The sequence below is a fragment of the Ursus arctos genome, unplaced genomic scaffold, assembly GCF_023065955.2.
Source record: "Ursus arctos isolate Adak ecotype North America unplaced genomic scaffold, UrsArc2.0 scaffold_19, whole genome shotgun sequence".
In the NCBI taxonomy this organism is placed as follows: Eukaryota; Metazoa; Chordata; class Mammalia; order Carnivora; family Ursidae; genus Ursus; species Ursus arctos.
The window spans coordinates 46,369,785-46,391,836 of NW_026622863.1; the positions used below are offsets into that span (position 1 = coordinate 46,369,785).

At 47.0% G+C, this 22,052-nt stretch overlaps 1 pseudogene; it reads right to left on the reverse strand.

The window, feature by feature from the left end:
- Positions 1–9,148: 9,148 nt before the first annotated feature.
- Positions 9,149–17,468, reverse strand: LOC125283281 (carcinoembryonic antigen-related cell adhesion molecule 6-like; annotated as a pseudogene).
- Between the last annotated feature and the right edge of the window lie 4,584 nt (positions 17,469–22,052).

Consider the following 22,052-nt stretch of genomic DNA (forward strand, 5'->3'; position numbering starts at 1 on the left):
ACTGTGCACTGGAGTCACCTGTGGAACTTTATCAAGACTGTGAACGCCCAGGTGACACCTAGAAATGCTGCTTCAGCAGATGCCCAGCCAGGCGGAGACCCCATGATGTGGGGGTGGGGCCTCCTCTCAGTCTCCTGTGCCCACGGAGGGTCTGCAGATCCTGTGAAAATGCAGATCCTGACTCAGCAGGTGTGGTGTGGACCCCAGAGTCGGCCTCTAACAAGCTCCCAGGTGATTCTGGTCATCCCGGCCCCGGGAGCACACTGTGAATTGCCAGACTGAGGGGGACCCGGTTCCCTTAGAGGATGGCCCTTCCCCCTACTCCCAGTTGGCCTCTGCTGTGTCCTGACCTTGAGTCTGTGGGCACCACACACAGAGCCCCAGGTTCCCCAAATATAGGGGATTATTTCTTTTGGAAACAGAGAAGCCCAGCTGGGCACCGGTCTCCCCAGTGTTCTCAAGGCTCTGGGGAGGTTAGATTGACTCCTGGCAACAAGGTCCCAGAGATAACTTGGGGTGAGAAAGGGACAGGCCGGGTGATGACTGGTGTGGGACCCAGGTCCATCCTTGGGTGTCTCCAGGGTGGCCCGTGCTTCCAGGGACAGAGACCCAGGACCAGATGTCTCAGGAGTTAGTTCTCAGATGGGAAGGGGGTTTCCTGGGTGTCCTGGGAAGAGAGGAGGTGGTGGGAGGTCGGGTGGCTGGGGGTCCCAGGAAGGTTTTGAGGAGACCTTCTGTCTCCATGTTTGTTGGCTGAAGTGTGGCCCAGAGACTGTCCATGTGCTCCTGAGTGTCCTAGGCAGCCCGTGTCCTCTGCCTGGGGGACTTTCCTGTGGTCACCCTGCCTCCAACATGAGTGGTGTCAGGTAGCACTGGGGGTGTATGCAGGGACAGATCAGGTTGCTGCTAGAGCCCTAGAAAGAGAGGGCAGGACAGAGCACACATGTGGGAGGGGCCCAGAAAGGTCTTTGTTAAAGAAAGGGATGGAAACCAGGCTCCCCCTGCCACCTCCTTAGCCAAAGCCAGCTTCAGGGTTTAATTTCCTGTGTGCTGGCTGCATGTCCCTATGTCGCCCCCTGGAGGCGATGCTGAGGGGCTGCCAGGGATGCTGACCAGGCTCCAAAGGATGTGAGGGTCCCTGAGCCCTGGGCAGAGGTGAGGGATTGGTCAGCCTGGGTCCTGGTCCTTGTCGGTCCCAGATCACCCGACTCCATCCCAGGGCAGCATGAGCCCAGGGAGAGGACAGGCTCTGTCCAGAAGATTCCTGATCCTGTGTCAGGAGCATTGTCCACCCAGAAGGATGTGCTCCCTCAGCCGGAGCTCTCTGTCCTCAGATTTCAAGGAATAACCTAGTAGCGGTCTCTTGAGACTTTGGGGAAAAGGCACCGGCCTGAGGGGCTGGGCATCATAATGCCCTGTTCCCCATCACATTTCGGAGGGGGGGGTATTACATCCAAGTCACCTGTGTCCCTGTCTCTCCTCTGCTCCAGATCTCCCCACAGGAACCAGGAGCTGGAGCTGCTGCACCCGGAGACACAGCTGAGGGATCCTAGGGCTGCCTCTGTTAAAGGGGAGGAGACCCTCAGCCCCGGGGAAACACAGGCAGATCTGGGTTCTTCTGTCCCGTCTGCCCGGGAAGTTCTTCTCATTCCCCAGGACTCCTTGGGCTGCTGAGAAATCTTCAGGGGGACACTGCAGCTGTCCGCACAGACCAGGGGCCTTCAGGAGTAGTCACTCCCTGATGTCTTTTGAGGTCAGGGTAGGGCTGTGAGCTCCCCTGGTCGTAACTGCACCTGGACTGGTGACCCAGAATTTGTGCCAGGTCAGATCCCTGAGAGAAGAGGAAGGACAAAGCTGCCCACCCAGGCCCTCTGGGCACAGAAGACAGTCACAAGACAAAGATGGGAGGGGGTGTCTGTGTTTTGGGAATGAATGGGTGTCCGGCCTCTAACTGTAGGAGGCCCCTGTCCTCCCTCCTGAATCTAGGAGGTGTAAACGCCTGACAGCCTTACAGGGACAGCCTCGGGCACGTGCTGGCCTCTTCGATGTTGATGCCAGTGCCCTGGGTCTGCAGGGAAGAGGCTCTCACCCCAGGTGACAGGGGGGTGACATGCTTCCATTGTGTGGTTTCCCTCATCCATTTAACGAGTATTTACTGGGCATCTCTGTTGTGTCAGGTCCTGGGCTGGATCCTGGGAATCCACGGAGAACAGGACAGATGTGGGCCCTGGACTCGTGGGGTTTACCCTGTAACAGGGCCACAGGCACTCAGGAAATCATGGCACTGAGGAGTCATTATAATCGAGAGCAGGGCCAGGAAAAGAAATTGTCTGGTGGGTCTGGAGCATGTCAGGGGGTCTCAGCTGATGGGCGGGCACATGGAGCCCTCCTGAGAAAGTGACCTAATGGTGAGTGGACCTTCACCCCCCAAAGCACAGAGGGTGTGGAGGGACGAGCTGCCCACAGAGGGACCAGTCTCAGCGGAAAGACACCTGGCTGGCTGGAGGGACTGACGGGGTCCAGTGTGGGGAGCCTGGAGAGCCAGGAGGACTTCGACTGAATGAGGCTGGGGAGGGTCAGACCCTGCTGTGCTGTGGGCGCACTGAGGAAGCCTCCAGGGTGTGGAGCCGCTCTACTGCCCTCTGGTGGACACTATAGGAAATGTGGAAGAAAAAGTCCTGTTACCCAATTATTTTTTAAAATTTGTACATTAAGTAATATTTCATATATGTACGTACAGTTTAACAACTTTATTGAGTTGCAGTTGACATACAAGAAATCCAACTTTTGAAAGTATACAATTTAATTTAATACGTTTTGCCATGTGCTTGTAGAGGAGTCATTCCTACGTGAAGATCGTGACTGTGACCCTTCCTCTCAAAATCTCCTCGTGTCATCTTTATTCTGTCTGCTTTGCTACCTCTGACCCTCCTTTCCCATATTCCTATGAAACCTTAAATTTGCTTTTGTTGTTATGGATTAGTGTACAGTTTTTAGTATTTTGAAAATTGGAACCATATAGTACAGTTTGGGGCCGGGGTTGAATTCTTTACTCAGCGTCCTTTTTAAAAATTTAACCCATTGCTACATGTTATTGTATGTATCCACAGTTTTTTCTTTTTTACGCCTTAGTTGTAAGACATGGGAAGGATGCAGAAAGGTATTAATTTTTGTTTGTTTTCTCACTTGTTTATGGATATTTCTGTTGTTTTCAACTCTGGGCTGCTACAAGTAGACCTGCCAGGACCTTTTTTTTTTTTTAAGATTTAATTTATTTATTTGTCAGAGAAAGAAGGAAGGAGGGAGGGGCAGGCAGAGGGAGATGCCTCTGGACTCGATGCCATGACCCTGGGATCATGACCCAAGCTGAAGGCAGACGCTTAACCAACTGAGCCACCCAGGTGTTCCGAACTGCCAGGAACTTTTGTGCGTGAGTCTTTGAAGTGGGCGTGTGCTTTCAATTCTCTGGGGTAGAGTTCCACCCAGGAGTGCAGTGAGGGGATCGCTGAAGAGGCACACCTTTCATTTTTTGAAGAACAGGCTACACTGTTTTCCAAAGGAGTTGCAATTTTACTTCCTCACTAGCGCTGTGGGAGGGTTCCACTTGCCCCCCATCCTTAACAACACGTAGATTGGAAAGCTTTTTTTACTATTTTAGCCGGTCTACTATATGTGAAGTGGCATCTCAGTGTGGTGTTTGTTTTGGCTTTGACTGTGAAAACATTTTCCATTTTCTTTTATCAATCGTTTACTTTATTAAGAGCTCATATGAGATCTAGCCTCTCAATAGTGTCCCATTATATGTATAGACTGCATGTTCCCCAGCCATTCATCTGTCGATGGACATTCGGGTTGTTTCCATATCTCGGCTACTGGGAATACTGCAATGAGCACAGGTGCTAAACTCCTCAGATCTTGATTTCAGTTCTTCTGGAGAAATACCCAGAAGTGGGGTTGCTGGGTCTTAGTGTAGTTGGATCTAATTATTTGAGGAACCTCCATACAATTTTCAGAGTGGCCGCACCAGTTTGCATTCTCTGCAACTGGCTGCAAGGGTCCCAATTTCCCAACATCCTCACCAACACTTGTCTTTTTTTTTTCTTTCAATAATAGCACTTGCAACATGTGTGTGGTAATACCTCATGGTGGTTTAGATTTGAATTTCCCTTTTTTCGTACATCTATTTGCTATAGAAATAATGTCCACTCAAGACTTCAACCCGTTAAAATCAGGTTATTTGTTTGTTGTGTTTTACTATCTGGTTGAAGGAGTTCCTTACATATGTTGGATATTAACCCCTTATCTGATCCATGGTTTGAAAAGATTCTCTCCCGTTAGGCTGGTTGCCTTTTCATTGTGTTGATGGTTTCCTTTGCTGTGCAGAAGCTTCTTAGTTTGATAGAGTCAAATTTTGGATTTGTTGATTTTCTTTTCTGTTGCCTGTGCTTTGATATCACATGCATGAAGTCATCGCCAAGACCAATGTCATCAAGCTTTTCCCCTATGTGTTCTTTGAGGAGTTTTATGGTTTGGGGTCTCATATCTAAGTCATACCTCTATTTTGAGTTGATTTGTGTGTATGTGTACAGTGAATGTGTAATTTCATTCTTTTGCATGTGGATATCCACTTTTCCCAACATCGTTTGTCGAAGAGACTATCCTTTCCCACTGTGTATTCTTGACACCTTTGTCAAAGATCCTATGGTCATATATGCAGGAATTTACTGAGGGCTCTCTGTTCTGTTCCATTGTTCTGTCTCTCTGTCAATACTGTTACCTGACTGAGACTGGTTCCAAACTCAGGTTGTTGCTTACACCTCAAAAGTCAACACATGAAGGACAAGTGATGGTAGGTGAGGAAAGATTGCTTTACTCAGGAAGCCAGCATGCTGGGAAGACAGTGGACCAATGTGTCAAAGATCATGTTCCCCGTCCAGGGGTTTGAGGGTGGAGGCTGGTTAAAAGGGAAAGGCATGAGAAAAGGGAGTGCGGCTGCCTGCAGGAGAAGCAGGTGGGCTGGTAGTATGTGGACATGACCCTGAACAGACTTGCTGGCACCCGGGGCAGCTGTTTTCCAATATAGGCAGGCCTTATTTCCTGGGAAAACTTGGTCCTTCACTCCTCGAGGCCCGTGGTCTGCAAAATCAAAGGAAAGTAAGTTAGTTCTACTACAGAAGTCATGGGACTTAGGTCAGCAAGCAAGGGGTGCACACGCTTGAAGCAAGTGAACCCTTAAACCTGGTGGGGTGCTGTCACAATGCCATACCCCTCTGATTACTGCGGTTTTGAAATGTAATTTGAAATCAGGAAGAGTGATGCCTCCAGCTTCGTTCTTCTTGCCCAAGATTTCTTTGGCTATTTGACATATTTTGTGGTTCCATCCGAATTGTAGAATTGCCCTTTGTCTTTCTCTGAAAAATGCTGGCGGGATTTTGATGGGGATCACCTTGCATCCGTAGGTCATGTTGCGTAGTATGGGTATTTTAACAGTATTAATTCTTCCAACCCATGGACAGGGGAGATCTTTTCATTTATCTGTTTGTGCTTCAATTTCTTTCATCAATGTCTCATGCTCTTCAGTCTGAAGATCTTTCTCCTCCTGGGTTACATTTAGCCCAAATTATTTTATTATTTCTTTGTTTTCTTTCTTTTTTTCAGAGAAGACCGAATTTCTTTACTTAGCTATAAACAAGTTAGTTGCAACATAATTTCTTTTCCATGTGGAGAGCATCTCAATAGGTTCTTTTTTTTTAAGATTTTATTTATTTGAGAGAGAGAGAGAGATAGCAAGAGAGAGAACACAAGCGAGGGGAGTCTGAGAGGGAGAAGCAGGCTTCCTGCCGAGCAGGGAGCCCGATGCGGGGCTCGATCCCAGGACCCTGGGATCACGACCCGAGCCGAAAACAGACGCTTAACGGCTAGGCACCCAGGCGCCTCTCTCAACAGGTTCTTGAACAGTAGGAAAACATTTGCTGTTCAATTTCATTATCTCCCACTGAAAGCATCCCAACAGAGTGAGAGTATCACAATATTTCTGTCCCACTCTAAGTATATTAAAGTACACTTGAAATCTTAAGTGTGTACCAATTCAGAAGCACAAGAAACTTCAAAAGCCATAGATGCAGAGTTGAGGAAGGTGAAGGCTGTGAATCCCCTTTCATTTAATGCATCCTTTATTTTGCATTCTTCACACATAAGCAGCAGTTCCTGCTATTCTCTGGACCGAAAAAGAGCAGATGGTCCAAGGAATGGAGTTTCCTCTGGCATTCTCCTAGGTATGACACCTTTGCAAAGCTAAATGCCAAGAGACCAGCAAGTGCATCTTTGGGCAGGGCTCCAAAACACCAGGCTCTGTTTTCTTGGTGGTGGCAAATGGGGACCTTGGTCTTGCTTCCCATGAGTAGACACTGAAGCCATGGCGTCTGTCTTTGCTTCTCTTCTGCTTATTCCTTTACCCATAGTCTGCGGGGGTGGGGGTTGCGTCCCAGGCGGCATCCCTGGTGCCCATGGAGCAGAGCTCCCCTGCCTCTTCCACTATAGTCTGGACCACTCCCTGCCTCCCCAGGTGCCTGCTTCCACCCCTCAGTGTCCCATCAGAACAAAGCATTTCATTATTTCTGATGCCATTGGAAATGGGATGCTTTTATTTACTTTCCAGGTAGTTTGCCAAAGGTTTCTTTGTTAGTGTATAGAAATGCATGATTTCTGTAGACTGATTCTGCATCCTGCAGCGTCCTTAAATTTATTAGTTCTGACAGTTTTTTCATGGAGCCTTTGGAGTTTTCTGTATATAAGATCATGTCATCTACAAACAAAGAGAATTCTGCTTCTTTTCTGGCTCGAATGCCTTTTATTTCTTTTTCTTGCCTAATTGCTCTGGCTAAGACTCTCAGTACTATGCTGAATAGAAGTGGTGAGGATGAGCACCCTTGCCATGTTTCTGATTCTAATAGAGACGCTTTCAGCCTTTCATCACTGAGTATGATGTTAGCTGTGGGCCTGCCATAGACAGCGTTCATTCTGTTGAAATCCCATTTCTGGGTATTTCTCCAGAAGAACAGCAGGCAGAGAGTTTTCTAATCTTGTGATTTCTGTATACAAATTTGTCTTTGCACTAAAATTTCCCCCTGATTAGAAAGGGGAGCACCCCTGCATGTTGGTGGGAATGTAAACTGGTGCAGCCACTCTGGGACACAGCAGAAAGTTCCTCAAAAAGTTAAAAGTAGATCTACCAGTGATCCAGCAAGTGCTCGCCTAGGTATTTACCCAAAGGATACAAAAGTACTGATTCAAAGGGATACACGCACCTGATGCTTATAGCAGCATTATTTACAATAGCCAAGCTATGGACACAGCCCAAATGTCCATCAGTTGATGAATGGATAAAGACAATGTGGTGTGTGTGTGTGTATAAATTTTATATTTGAATATATTTATATTTATATTATTTTTATAATGTATATTAAATATATTAAATGTTATTAAATATTTAGATATATTTGATAATTGATATATTTTAAATTAAATATTAATTTATATAATTTATATATAATTAAATATATATTATTATTTATAAATACACACACAATGGAATATATATGTATATATAATATCTATAATGGAATGCTACTCAGCCACAAAAAAGAGTGATCTTTCATTTGCAACAATGTGGGTGGAGCTACAGTGTATTATGCTAAGTGAAATAAGTCAGTCAGGGAAAGAGAAATACCATATGATTCAGCCATGTGGAATTTAAGAAACAGCAAATTAGAATAGGGGAAAAAGAGAGAGAGGGAGAGAGGCAGACCAAGAAACAGACAATTATGGAGAACAAGCTGATGGTTGCCAGAGGGAAGGTGGGTGGGGGAATGAGTGAAATAGGGGAGGGCGATTAAGGAGAGCACCGGCTGCGATGAGCACCAGGTGATGTATGGAAGTGTCGAATCAGTATATTGTACTCCTAAAAGTAATAATACACTGTATGTCAACTAACCGGAATTTATTTTATTTTATTTTATTGTATTTTATTGTATTTTATTGTATTTTATTGTATTTTATTGTATTTTATTGTATTTTATTTATTTTTTTAAAGATTTTATTTATTTATTTGAGAGAGAAAGGGGGGAGGGAGCAGAAGCAGGGGAGAGGCAGAGGGAGAAGCAGACATCCTCCTGAGGAGGGAGCCCGATAGGAGGCTGGATCCCAAGACCCTGGGATTGTGACCTGAGCCAAAGTAAACCCTTAATTGACTGAGCCACTCAGGCGCCCCTGTTTTGTTGTATTTTTTGAATTTTAAAGATTTATTTTTTTGAGAGAGGGAAAGAGAGAGTGGGGGGTGGGGCAGAGGGAGAGGATCTCCAGCAAATTGCCCCTTAAGCACGGAGCCCCTCAAGGGGCTCAATCCCATGACCCCGAGATCACAACCCAACTGAAACCAGTAATCAGACTGCCAACCCACTGAGCCACCCAGGTGTCCCAACGAACTGGAATTTAAATAAAAACCTAAAACAATTGCCCACTGATCAATTTTTATGTCACCAAAATAGTTACACTAGCATAAGGTCTAGACAACCAATTAGGGTGTTCCTCTTGAAATGATGCATATACAACCCAAGAAGCATTCTTGCCACAAAAAATATAACCTGAATTGATTTAAGCTTTGAGATTTGTTTTCCAATCTGTAGGAAATACAGGGTTTAGAGAAGCAAGTGAAATGACACCATAGGAAACAAAGGAAGAATGTGGGTGTTCTACGAGACAACATGTCTGATCTGGTCTTTTCGAAAAGTCCATATCATGAAAAAAATTGAGACGGTAGGGGGACTGTTACAGAATGAAGTGTTTTGCTTTGAATTTTCAAAAATTGAACACACCCATGTATCTAGCAGCTAGATCAGGAAACAGAACATTGCTGGCACCCTAGAAGTGGCTGCCCTCTTCCATTTAAAAATTTCTTTTTGTTAAAGATTTATTTATTTATTTATTTGACAGAGGGAGGGGGCAGTGGGAGAGGGAGAGAAATCCTCAGGCAGACTCCCCTGTGAGCTCGGGCCCAAGATGGGGATCAATCCCAGGACCCTGAGATCATGACCTGAGCTGAAAGCAAGAGCCGGCTCCTTAACTGACTGAGCCATCCAGGTGCCCCCCATTTATAAATTTCTAACATTGAATCACCTTTGCTTTGCTGGGACAATTAGAACTTAGTCACGGTGTACTGTCTGATTCTATATACTGTTGGATTTGGTCTGAGAATACCTTGTTTAGCATTTTTGCCTCTCTGTTCATGAATATGATTGGCCTGATATTTCCTCTTTTAGTACTTTTGTTGTTATTCCTATTTCAATATAAAGGTTATACTAACCTTGGAATGAGTTGGGGGGATATTCCCTCTCTATTCTATGGATGAATTTGTATGTTTTTGTGATGAAAATTCTGTGGAACTCTGAAAAAACTGTGTGGAGCAGGAGACATTCCAGGGCGGAATTATAGTGCCTGTCCGACCAGGACCATGACTGTGATGCCAATGATGGACCCCACAGGGAGACCTGTGGTGCTTCTTCCATCTGAAATAAGAAGAGAAAAGGAGGGGAATGAGTCCAAAGTCAAATATGGGGAAACCAGGAAGGGCCGTGGGGGAAGGGCCTGGTTAAGAAGGAAGGAAAAGGCCATTGAGGTCTACTAGTGTGTGTGTGTTGTCACCACAGTGTTCCCACTCCCTCTACCAATGCATTTCTGTTCCTCACACTGAAACCCTAGCCTTGCTTTAATCTTCACATTATCTCCCCACTCCCCGGGCCTGCAGTGGCATCCTGTTTGTTGTCCTCTCACATGATGCCTCTTCCCCTGTGTCTTCTGTTCCATCACCACTGATGATCTTACAGGGATGCCCTTAACTGTCCACTCTTTACTGATTAAAGAGAATAACATTAGCTGTCTGCCTTTGAGTTTGGCTCTGTGTCAGGCATGTGGGAAATACTTTATGTTTATCTCATCTGCTACTTCCCTGCCCATGAGGGGGCTGGGTGTCATCCCCCCTGTGCAAAGTGAGCATCCGAGTGTGTAAAGGGCTTCAGTAAATCAGTGAAGGTCAGAGAGCTGGAACGTGATCAGACAACAGTTAATACCAATTCCCCAAGACATTACAGCTAGTAACAAAAACGTTAATAACAAAAGAACAATAGTTGCTAAGTTTGATTGATCTGTGCATGACTCTGTCTCAAGATTTCATCTCATGAATTCATAATAACAACCCTCACAACAGCCCTGAGATCCAGCTGTTCTTTCCAGTTTTAGAGATGAGGAAACTGAGGCTCAGCAGGTTGAACATCTTGCCCGTGGTCCAACAGCTGGTACATATCAAAACCAAGATACTAACAAGATTTGTCTGTGGAATTTTATCCACATTGCCCTAGAGGCTCTGAAGGAGGCTCCCACCTCCTCCAGGCCTGCATCCATTTCACACCCCCTGCCACAATATATACAGGGAGGAAGGGGGAGAGGTCGAGGGTCACTCACAGCTCCCATCCAGCCTGATGTGGTCACTTTTGCTGTAACTAACCAGGTTGGAGACCTCACACTGGTAATTCTCAGCATCCTCCCTCCTGACAAGGTCTATGGTGAGGGTGCTGTTGTCTTGAGAGAGAACCATTCTTTCCATGAACTTTAGACTCTGGCCATTGAAGAACCAGTGGATGGAGACCCAAGATTATTTGTGGAGCAGGTCAGGACCACAGAGTCCTTATGTTCTGTGACTATGGCATTGTTGGCCTGGACAAAGGGCTGAACCACTGGCTCTGTGGAGAAACACAGGAGGTGATGGAAAGAGAATGGGCCTGGTGACTGGGGCCACACTACTTCCTCTGAGATGCCAACCACTTCAAGGGCCCCAGCGAGCTCTGTAAAGGTGCCCCAGAGGATATGGCCCTGCTGTCTGCAGAAGGATTAGTGTCTTTGTCAGGTGACAATCTGTAAGGAGAGGGCTGTACCTCCCCCTCTGACCCTCAGTCATGTTTCTGCTCTGCCTGGATGTCTCTGTAGTATCAGCACCAGGAACCTCTTAACTCATGTGGCCAGCAGCCTCATTATTATGAGGAATTATTTCCCATGGACTTCTGTGTGATTTTCTTGAACTTTTGTGACTTTGAAAGATCAGGACTCATTCCTTATATACCTTTCCAATATGTTGGGGGAGGAGGACTCACAGCCCTTTTATCTCCGTGTCCAAGGCAGCTTCATGTAAAGTAGGGAAGCCATTTACACTGTTAAAATTTACTAGGGAATGAGAGCCGCCTGCCCCATCTTCATTACCTTAGGAATCAAAGAGTTTTCATTCTACGGGATTTCTCACTCTGAAGAAGACTCTTACTTCCATATCCGTGAATTGACTCTCTCATGGTGAAAAACTCATGTAGAGAAGAGGTTATTGTATACAGAATACTGGCACCCTTACAAATAGAAGGAAACTACTGCAACGTAATAAAGGCCCCATAAGAAACACCCACAGCTAGCATCATCTCCATGATGCAACAGTGAACCTTTCTTCTAAGATCACGTAGAAGATAAACATGCCACTTTCACTAACCATATTCAACACAGTACAGAAGTCCAGTCCAAAATAATTAGGAGGAAAAAACACAGAATACAACAAAATTGGAATGAATAAGTACATGTCTGCTTACAGATGACATGAAATTTTATGTACAAAATTCTGAAGTTTCCATAAAAAAACTGCTGAAATAATAAACAATTTCAACAACTTTGCAGGCTACAAAGTTAACATACAAAAATTACTATGTTCCTGACACTAACAGTGAAGTGTCCAAAAAAAGAAATTAGGAAAACAATTCTATTTGCAATAACATTAAAAAGAAGAAAATACTTAGGAAAAATAAATCAAATACTTAGGAATTAACTTAATTACTGAGTCAATAGACTGTATAGGACATCTGTAAGACATTGCTGAAAGAAAATACAGAGGACACAAATAAATGGAAAGACATCCCATGTTCATGGATGGTGAGACTTAATATTGTTAAGATGACAGTGTTACCCAAAGAGATCCACAGATTCAATGTAATCCCTATCAAATACTTTTTAAAAAGATTTTATTTTTAAGTACTCTCTATACCCAAGTGGGGCTGAAACCCACAACATCAAGATGAGGAGTTGCATGCTCCACTGAGCCAGCCAGGTGCCTCCCTATCAAGTTCTGAAGGAAATATTTTGCAGAAACAGGGATTTCCAAAAATTCACACGGAATCTCAGGGGCCTCAAAAAGCCAAACTTATTTTGAAAAAGAACAAATTAGAGGACTCTTACCTCCCGACTGCAAAGCTATAGTAACCAAAATAACAGGGGTCTGGTATAAAGACAGACATACAGACCAATGGAATAGAATAGGCACCCCAGAAACAAACCCTGGCATATGTGGTCCAATGATTTTCAAAAAGGTTCTCATGACCATTCAATGGAGGAAAAAAATCTATCCAACAAATGATGTTGGGAACACTGGATATCCATGCAAATGAATGAAGTTGGACTCGATTTACACCATATACAAATATTAATGTAAAATAGATTTAAAAAATCTAAACATAAGAGTCTTAGAAGAAAACATAAAGCAAAACTTATTGAAACTGGAGTTCCCAATGATTTCATAGAAATGACACCCAAAGCAAAGACAATAAAAGAAAAAGTAATGGATTGGATCACATCAAAATGGAAAACTTCTGTGCATCACAAGACACAATCCAGAGAATGGTAGCACTAGTTTTGGAATGAACAGGATATAGGGATGAAATGCACAGCATAGGAAATACAGTCAATGGTATTTTGATGGGGCTGCATGGTGACGGATAGGAGCTATAATGTGTTGAGTGTATCATAACACACAGAGTTGTCCTATCACTAAGTGGTACAACTGAAACTAGTCACATTGTGTGTCAACTAAAGTTCACTAAAGAAAAAAAAGTGTCAGCAACCCAAGGATTGGAAGGAAACATTTGCAAATCATATGTGGTAAGACATTAATATCTGGATTATATAATGGACTTCTGCAATTCAACAACAAAAAGCAACTTGACCCTGAGGATGCTTCTTTCTTCCCCATTTGCAAAGCCTCCTTCTATGCATGGGACTTTCTGGAGCTGAGAAAACCCCGTCCCACATTCCAGGCTGAACCCAAGGTCTGCCTTGAAAAATCAGAGAGCAAGAAGGGGAAGCATCTACAGACATGTAATGGGAGAGTTCAGGGACAGATTAGGGATTTGCTGGTGGGAAATAACTTCTTCTAGGTTCTTTTCTGAAAGCCAGACAGACCTTCACCACAGCATCAGTACAGACACTCTAGGGATCCACCTACCAGAGACTGTGATAGTCTTGACTGTGGTCTTATTGAGGCCAGTGCCAGAGTTAGAGGCGATGCAGGTATAGGCTCCACTATCATTCCCAGTGATATTGGGGGATAAAGAGCTTTTGTGTGGATGGCTGGGGCCTCCCATTGATAAGCCAAGAATATAGTGTGGGTGGGTTAGAGTCTGCGTGGCTGAGAGCCTGAGGCTGGCCCCTTGATGGTAGTGAGAGTCTGAGGGGGAAACTGTGGGGGAGTCAGGGTCATCTGGAGCAAATAGAATAAAGCCACATGTGATGTAAACTGAGGGAAGGGGAAGATCCTGGTCTGTATTAGGGCCACAGTGTCCCTCTGAACTGGGTCCCAACCTCAATTTAAAAAGTCCCAACGAAAAGCACGCTGTATTCACTGAGCCTGGGTCTGAGACAGTCACCTGTGTCCCCTCACAGTCTGGTGACCCTCTCAGGGAGGAGCAGCCTGTCCCCTCCCTGTCTTGGCTTAGGCTGGGGCGGCCCAGGTTTCCCTGGGGACAAGACTCCATGGCCAGCCTGGGGGTCCAGCTGAGAGGCATGGACTCGGACCCCAGAAGGATGGATGTGGCCTGGCCTCTGGCAGTGTGGATTTGGGCTGGCAGCCCAGGCCAGGTAGGAAGGGAAATTACTCACAGAGAACATTCAGGGTGAATGGGTCACTACGACCGGCACTCACTGGGTTCCGGGTCTCACACTCATAGGGTCCTGTGTCATTTCTTGTGACACGGTGTATAGTGAGAGTCCTGTTGTCCAGGGACAGCTCCAGTCTGGCGCTGGCTGGGAGGCTCTTCCTGTTCACTGACCACAGGTAGCTTGTGCTCTGAGTCTGAGGTTCACATGTTAAAACTACAGAATCCGCATTCTCCACAGGGTGGGAGTTGTTGCTTGTGATGTTGGGTTTGGGTAAATCCGCTGTGCAGAAAAGAGAGAGAACATTGCCCTGGATGGTACCTGTGATTCCTTCACAAGCATCTTGAATCAGAGTTGACATGTCTCAGCTCTCAGCCAACCTGAGTCCTTCAAAGCATAAGGCAGGTCTGTGTATCTCAAGACAAACGCATGAGGATCTGAGCCTCAAAGAATGTAAAGCCCCTGCTCTGTGTGTCTGATGCCACAGACTTTCTCCAATGTCAATTACAGAGCAGCACTGGGTCGTGGAAGACACAGGACACAGTTAGAGATAACCCTGGACCTGTCCTGGCTCTTCACTGACCTGACAGCCCAGGCTGGGGATGGGGTCTGAGCAGAAATGACACCCGGGGACACCAGGAACAAGCCTGGAGGTCAGTTCAGTACTCAGACCCCAGGCCCTGCAGGGGGCAGCTCTGCCTGCTGTTTGATAATGATGACATGAGGCAGGGGCCCCATCCATGGCAGGGCTGAGTTGAATGACCAAGCAGAGAGCGAGGGGATGAGCAGGAAGCAGGGGTGGTGAGGGATGAATGACCCATCATCTCTTCAGAGAGGCGTCCTGGGTGCAGCATCCTGGGACCTCTGGCCACACAGGCTCCCTGCCCACAGCTGGAGAGACACCCACACCGCTCACTCCTTCCCTCCTAAACAAAAGCAACTGAGTTTGTTACACGTGGACCCTGGGCTGGTTTCAGGTGCAGAGTCGGCAGGAGAAGGCAAGTCCTTTCCCTGACACCCAGTGGGACCAACAGCAACACATCAGGAATCAATCGGATCTCAAGTGCAGCCCAGGGAGGTGAGGATCGCCACCTGAGGGGCGGTCGGGTCATTCTGCGTCTGATTGTTCATGCAGGTCACATGGTTGTCGAGTAAACACGGAGTGAGCCTCCATTTGCCCTCACTGCCCACACCTGCATCCCTCCCTCTGATGGAGGAGAGGATGGGGCTGTGTCTGCACACAGAACCCGGGGAACTCTGATCTGTCATCAGTCTGTGTGACCCTGACTCAGTGACTGTGTCTCCCTGTGCCTCAGTTTCCCCTTAATGCAGTAGGAATAACGAATTATGATCTCTACTTGACATGCCTGTGAATTAACCTTTAAACGTACCCAAAACCCTGACCTCAATCTGCTCTGTAGCAGCTGGCCAATCAAATGGCATCGTGTCTGCTCCTCTCCACAAGAGAAGACCCCGGGGCCTGATTCTTGGTGGAGGAGGAGCCCCCAGGAGCGTTTCTCTGCTCTGTTCCTCCCTGGGGGCGCTGACCTTCCTCTGCATTCCCCCAAGTCCCCCACAGCACTTGGCTAACGGACTGAGAACTTCTTAAGTGCGTGCTGTCCATGCTGAATCTCAGGTGAAGGACCAGGCTCTGCCCTCCCCAGATGTGGCCCTTGAGACTGAGCACTGGCTGCTGAGCAGCTCAGGCAACCGGGAAATGGTTGCTCCCAGTCAGCTCCGCCCAGGAGCCTAACCCCATCCTGGCACAGACGCCCCCCCCCCCCGCCCCGGCTCATGGATCAGCAGCCCCAAGGCAGTGGTCTGGGCAGGGGCTTTCTGGGCTGAGCTCTGGGGAGGATCCCAGGGCCCCTCAGGCCTGGTCCTGACTGGGTCCTGCAGGGTCTTTCTCAGATGATCCCAGAGTCTGGATCCCGAGAAAGGAATTCTGACCCTAGGAAGTTTGTTTCCACTGTGTGTTTCCCACACTAAATGCTCGAACCTCAACACGGGATATAATGCCAAGGGGGATGGATGCCCTGTCCAGGCCTGTGAGTCCCATGTATATGACATAAAATTCACCCCACCCAACACCAGACGTGAGAGAGGAATTACTCACGGAATACGCGCAGCTGTCCAGTTACTTCTTCAATTCGAACATCTCTCCTCACGATTTGTAGGGTGTAGTATCCTGTGTCCTTCACGGTGACTCTCTGGAACAGCAGGGACCCATTGGGGTATATTGTCTCTCTGCCGCTGTATGCAGGCCCTGGGATAGTTACTTGTGTGTCTACTACATATGATAGAATTTGACGGCTGGGCGCTAGACTTGCCCCTCTAAACCAGCTAAGACCTACGAGATCCCCAGGCCGGCTCTGGACTCGCAGGAGAACGTCCTTCCCTTCGGCAGCATTGGGCGGCACCGATTCCACAGTGAGTTGGGCAGTGGTGGGCGGGTTCCAGAAGGTTAAGAGTGAGACTAGGAAGGAAGGGAGGAGACAGATCAGTGCTTGGACCTATGTGTTGGGAGGGAAAGATGGGGCCCCGGAGACAGAGCAGGTCCTAATCCCCCAGCCTCGGGGCGTGCGTGTGAGTGTGCACGGGTATCTGTGTGTGTGTGTGTGTGTGTGTGTGTGTGTGTGTGTCTCCTGCTGGTCAAGGTCAGCGGCATGACCACAGTACTTCAGCGCCTCTGAACTTACTTCCTCTGTTTAGAACACTCGTCCTCACATGTCTGTCGCTCGCTCCCTTCCTGCCCTCAGATACCTGCTCACACTCAGGGGGTCCTGGGGAGAGACCTGCCCTGACCACCTCCTCTAAAGACCTTCTGTCTTCACGTTCTGACCTTTCCCTGCTCTGTTCCCTTCCTGGTGCTTGTCAGTACCTAACATCACATTCTAGATGTCTCGGCGTGTCTGTCTTTCTCCCCAGAGAAGTGAGCTTGGGGAGGGCAGGGACTCGTCTGATCTGTGCTGTACCCCAGTGGTGGGGCAGGCTGCAGACACCCGGGGCTGCATGAATGTGTCCCCGGTATCCTCTGCATCTGGTGTTTATCTGTCAGGATCTCAGGTTGGTGGGAAGGGGCAGAGATTAGGGTCCCTGGTTGTTCTTACCATAAGTTTCTCAAATTCAGTCCTCGGGGTGAGTAACTTGGGAAACAGCCCTTGGCTCACCACTTCCAGATCATGAGATTTTCCTGTTGCTGAGCCGGCTCCCCAGTCCTGCCCTGCTCTCCTGTCCCCTCTCAGAGTCCTGTTCTCCCAGGGAGACCCCACCCTGCCTTTCCTCCCATCCTCTGGCCCACTCCCAGGGATCATCCCTCTCACCTGCCAGCAGGAGCTCCTGCCGAGGGAGATGTCCTCGTCGGGGAGGGGCCGAGGGGGACTCCATAGTGCCTGCTGCCCGCTCTGTCCCTCCCTCTGTGAGAAGAGCTTCTGCTCCAGAAATGCTCAGGAGCACTGCTGTCTGGGTCCTGTCAGCTCTGCTGTCCTTCCTCCCTGTGTGCTGAGTGGCCCTTGGGGGCAGGATTTCTGGGCGGGGTCATGTGGGCCAGGGGGCGGGGTCTCTGCCAGGTCCCCTCCCCCTCTTCCCTACCTGTTTCCCCTGAATCCCTTGTCCTCTTCCTCCCCTTTCATTTCTGTCTACACTGTGGTTCCCTGGGAACTGCTGAGGCCTCTCCCTCTTCAGCTGTGATTTCCCACCATATGCGAGAGCGCGCACACGCCCTTGTTTGGACAAGCACAAGGCTGTGGTGTTGGGGTCCAGTGACCCCACAGCTCATGGGCAGAGTGCAGGGTCAGCGCCCCCACAGCCCTCTCTCCTCCCCCTGTGGCTTTCCCTTCAGAGCAGGAGCCTGGGGGCTGCCTCAGGAACTCTTGTCACAAGGATGTCACCCCCACTGTGCGCTGGAGTCACCTGTGGAACTTTATCAAGACTGTGAACGCCCAGGTGACACATAGAAATGCTGCTTCAGCAGATGCCCAGCCAGGCGGAGACCCCATGATGTGGGGGTGGAGCTGCATCTACCTCCCTGTGCCCACGGAGGGTCTGCAGATCCTGTGAAAATGCAGATTCTGACTCAGCAGGTGTGGTGTGGACCCCAGAGTCGGCCTCTAACAAGCTCCCAGGTGATGCTGGTCATCCCGGCCCGGGGAGGACACTGTGAATAGCCAGACTGAGGGGGACCCGGTTCCCTTAGAGGATGTCCCTTCTCCCTACTCCCAGTTGGCCTCTGCTGTGTCCTGGCCTTGAGTCTATGGGCACCACACACAGAGTCCTAGGGTCCCCAAATCCAGGGGTTATTTCTGTTGGAAACAGAGAAGCCCCGTTGGGCACTGGTCTCCCCAGTGTTCTCACAGGCAATGTTGCAATGAACACTGGTTTGCTAAACTCTCCTCAGATCTTGATTTCAGTTCTTCTGGAGAAATACCCAGAAGTGGGGTTGCTGGGTCTTAGTGTAGTTGGATCTAATTATTTGAGGAACCTCCATACAATTTTCAGAGTGGCCGCACCAGTTTGCATTCTCTGCAACAGGCTGCAAGGGTCCCAATTTCCCAACATCCTCACCAACACTTGTCTTTTTTTTTCTTTCAATAATAGCACTTGCAACATGTGTGTGGTAATACCTCATGGTGGTTTAGATTTGAATTTCCCTTTTTTCGTACATCTATTTGCTATAGAAATAATGTCCACTCAAGACTTCAACCCATTAAAATCAGGTTATTTGTTTGTTGTGTTTTACTATCTGGTTGAAGGAGTTCCTTACATATGTTGGATATTAACCCCTTATCTGATCCATGGTTTGAAAAGATTCTCTCCCGTTAGGCTGGTTGCCTTTTCATTGTGTTGATGGTTTCCTTTGCTGTGCAGAAGCTTCTTAGTTTGATAGAGTCAAATTTTGGATTTGTTGATTTTCTTTTCTGTTGCCTGTGCTTTGATATCACATGCATGAAGTCATTGCCAAGACCAATGTCATCAAGCTTTTCCCCTATGTGTTCTTTGAGGAGTTTTATGGTTTGGGGTCTCATATCTAAGTCATACCTCTATTTTGAGTTGATTTGTGTGCATGTGTACAGTAAATGTGTAATTTCATTCTTTTGCATGTGGATATCCACTTTTCCCAACATCGTTTGTCGAAGAGACTATCCTTTCCCACTGTGTATTCTTGACACCTTTGTCAAAGATCCCATGACCATATATGCAGGAATTTACTGAGGGCTCTCTGTTCTGTTCCATTGTTCTGTCTCTCTGTCAATACTGTTACCTGACTGAGACTGGTTCCAAACTCAGGTTGTTGCTTACACCTCAAAAGTCAACACATGAGGGACAAGTGATGGTAGGTGAGGAAAGATTGCTTTACTCAGGAAGCCAGCATGCTGGGAAGACAGTGGACCAATGTGTCAAAGATCATGTTCCCCGTCCAGGGGTTTGAGGGTGGAAGCTGGTTAAAAGGGAAAGGCATGAGAAAAGGGAGTGCGGCTGCCTGCAGGAGAAGCAGGTGGGCTGGTAGTATGTGGACATGACCCTGAACAGACTTGCTGGCACCCGGGGCAGCTGTTTTCCAATGTAGACAGGCCTTATTTCCTGGGAAAACTTGGTCCTTCACTCCTCGAGGCCCGTGGTCTGCAAAATCAAAGGAAAGTAAGTTAGTTCTACTACAGAAGTCATGGGACTTAGGTCAGCAAGCAAGGGGTGCACACGCTTGAAGCAAGTGAACCCTTAAACCTGGTGGGGTGCTGTCACAATGCCATACCCCTCTGATTACTGCGGTTTTGAAATGTAATTTGAAATCAGGAAGAGTGATGCCTCCAGCTTTGTTCTTCTTGCCCAAGATTTCTTTGGCTATTTGACATATTTTGTGGTTCCATCCGAATTGTAGAATTGCCCTTTGTCTTTCTCTGAAAAATGCTGGCGGGATTTTGATGGGGATCACCTTGCATCCATAGGTCATGTTGAGTAGTATGGGTATTTTAACAGTATTAATTCTTCCAACCCATGGACAGGGGAGATCTTTTCATTTATCTGTTTGTGCTTCAATTTCTTTCATCAATGTCTCGTGCTCTTCAGTCTGAAGATCTTTCTCCTCCTGGGTTACATTTAGCCCAAATTATTTTATTATTTCTTTGTTTTCTTTCTTTTTTTCAGAGAAGACAGAATTTCTTTACTTAGCTATAAACAAGTTAGTTGCAACATAATTTCTTTTCCATGTGGAGAGCATCTCAATAGGTTCTTTTTTTTTAAAGATTTTATTTATTTGAGAGAGAGAGAGAGATAGCAAGAGAGAGAACACAAGCGAGGGGAGTCTGAGAGGGAGAAGCAGGCTTCCTGCCGAGCAGGGAGCCCGATGCGGGGCTCGATCCCAGGACCCTGGGATCACGACCCAAGCCGAAAACAGACGCTTAACGGCTAGGCACCCAGGCGCCTCTCTCAACAGGTTCTTAAACAGTAGGAAAACATTTGCTGTTCAATTTCATTATCTCCCACTGAAAGCATCCCAACAGAGTGAGAGTATCACAATATTTCTGTCCCACTCTAAGTATATTAAAGTACACTTGAAATCTTAAGTGTGTACCAATTCAGAAGCACAAGAAACTTCAAAAGCCATAGATGCAGAGTTGAGGAAGGTGAAGGCTGTGAATCCCCTTTCATTTAATGCATCCTTTATTTTGCATTCTTCACACATAAGCAGCAGTTCCTGCTATTCTCTGGACCGAAAAAGAGCAGATGGTCCAAGGAATGGAGTTTCCTCTGGCATTCTCCTAGGTATGACACCTTTGCAAAGCTAAATGCCAAGAGACCAGCAAGTGCATCTTTGGGCAGGGCTCCAAAACACCATGCTTTGTGTTCTTGGTGGTGGCAAATGGGGACCTTGGTCTTCCTTCCCGTGAGTAGACACTGAAGCCATGGTGTCTGTCTTTGCTTCTCTTCTGCTTATTCCTTTACCCATAGTCTGCGGGGGTGGGGGTTGCGTCCCAGGCAGCATCCCTGGTGCCCATGGAGCAGAGCTCCCCTGCCTCTTCCACTATAGTCTGGACCACTCCCTGCCTCCCCAGGTGCCTGCTTCCACCCCTCAGTGTCCCATCAGAACAAAGCATTTCATTATTTCTGATGCCATTGGAAATGGGATGCTTTTATTTACTTTCCAGGTAGTTTGCCAAAGGTTTCTTTGTTAGTGTATAGAAATGCATGATTTCTGTAGATTGATTTTGCATCCTGCAGCGTCCTTAAATTTGTTTATTAGTTCTGACAGTTTTTTCATGGAGCCTTTGGAGTTTTCTCTATATAAGATCATGTCATCTACAAACAAAGAGAATTCTGCTTCTTTTCTGGCTCGAATGCCTTTTATTTCTTTTTCTTGCCTAATTGCTCTGGCTAAGACTCTCAGTACTATGCTGAATAGAAGTGGTGAGGATGAGCACCCTTGCCACGTTTCTGACTCTAATAGAGACGCTTTCAGCCTTTCATCACTGAGTATGATGTTAGCTGTGGGCCTGCCATAGACAGCGTTCATTCTGTTGAAATCCCATTTCTGGGTATTTCTCCAGAAGAACAGCAGGCAGAGAGTTTTCTAATCTTGTGATTTCTGTATACAAATTTGTCTTTGCACTAAAATTTCCCCCTGATTAGAAAGGGGAGCACTCCTCCATGTTGGTGGGAATGTAAACTGGTGCAGCCACTCTGGGACACAGCAGAAAGTTCCTCAAAATTTAAAAGTAGATCTACCAGTGATCCAGCAAGTGCTCGCCTAGGTATTTACCCAAAGGATACAAAAGTACTGATTCAAAGGATACACGCACCTGACGCTTATAGCAGCATTATTTACAATAGCCAAGCTATGGACACAGCCCAAATGCCTATCAGTTGATGAATGGATAAAGATGATGTGATAGATATATATAGATATCGATATAGATATATAGATATAGATCTATCTAGATCTATCTAGATATATATAATGGAATATATATGTATATATAATATCTATAATGGAATACTACTCAGCCACTAAAAAGAGTGATCTTTCACTTGCAACAATGTGGGTGGAG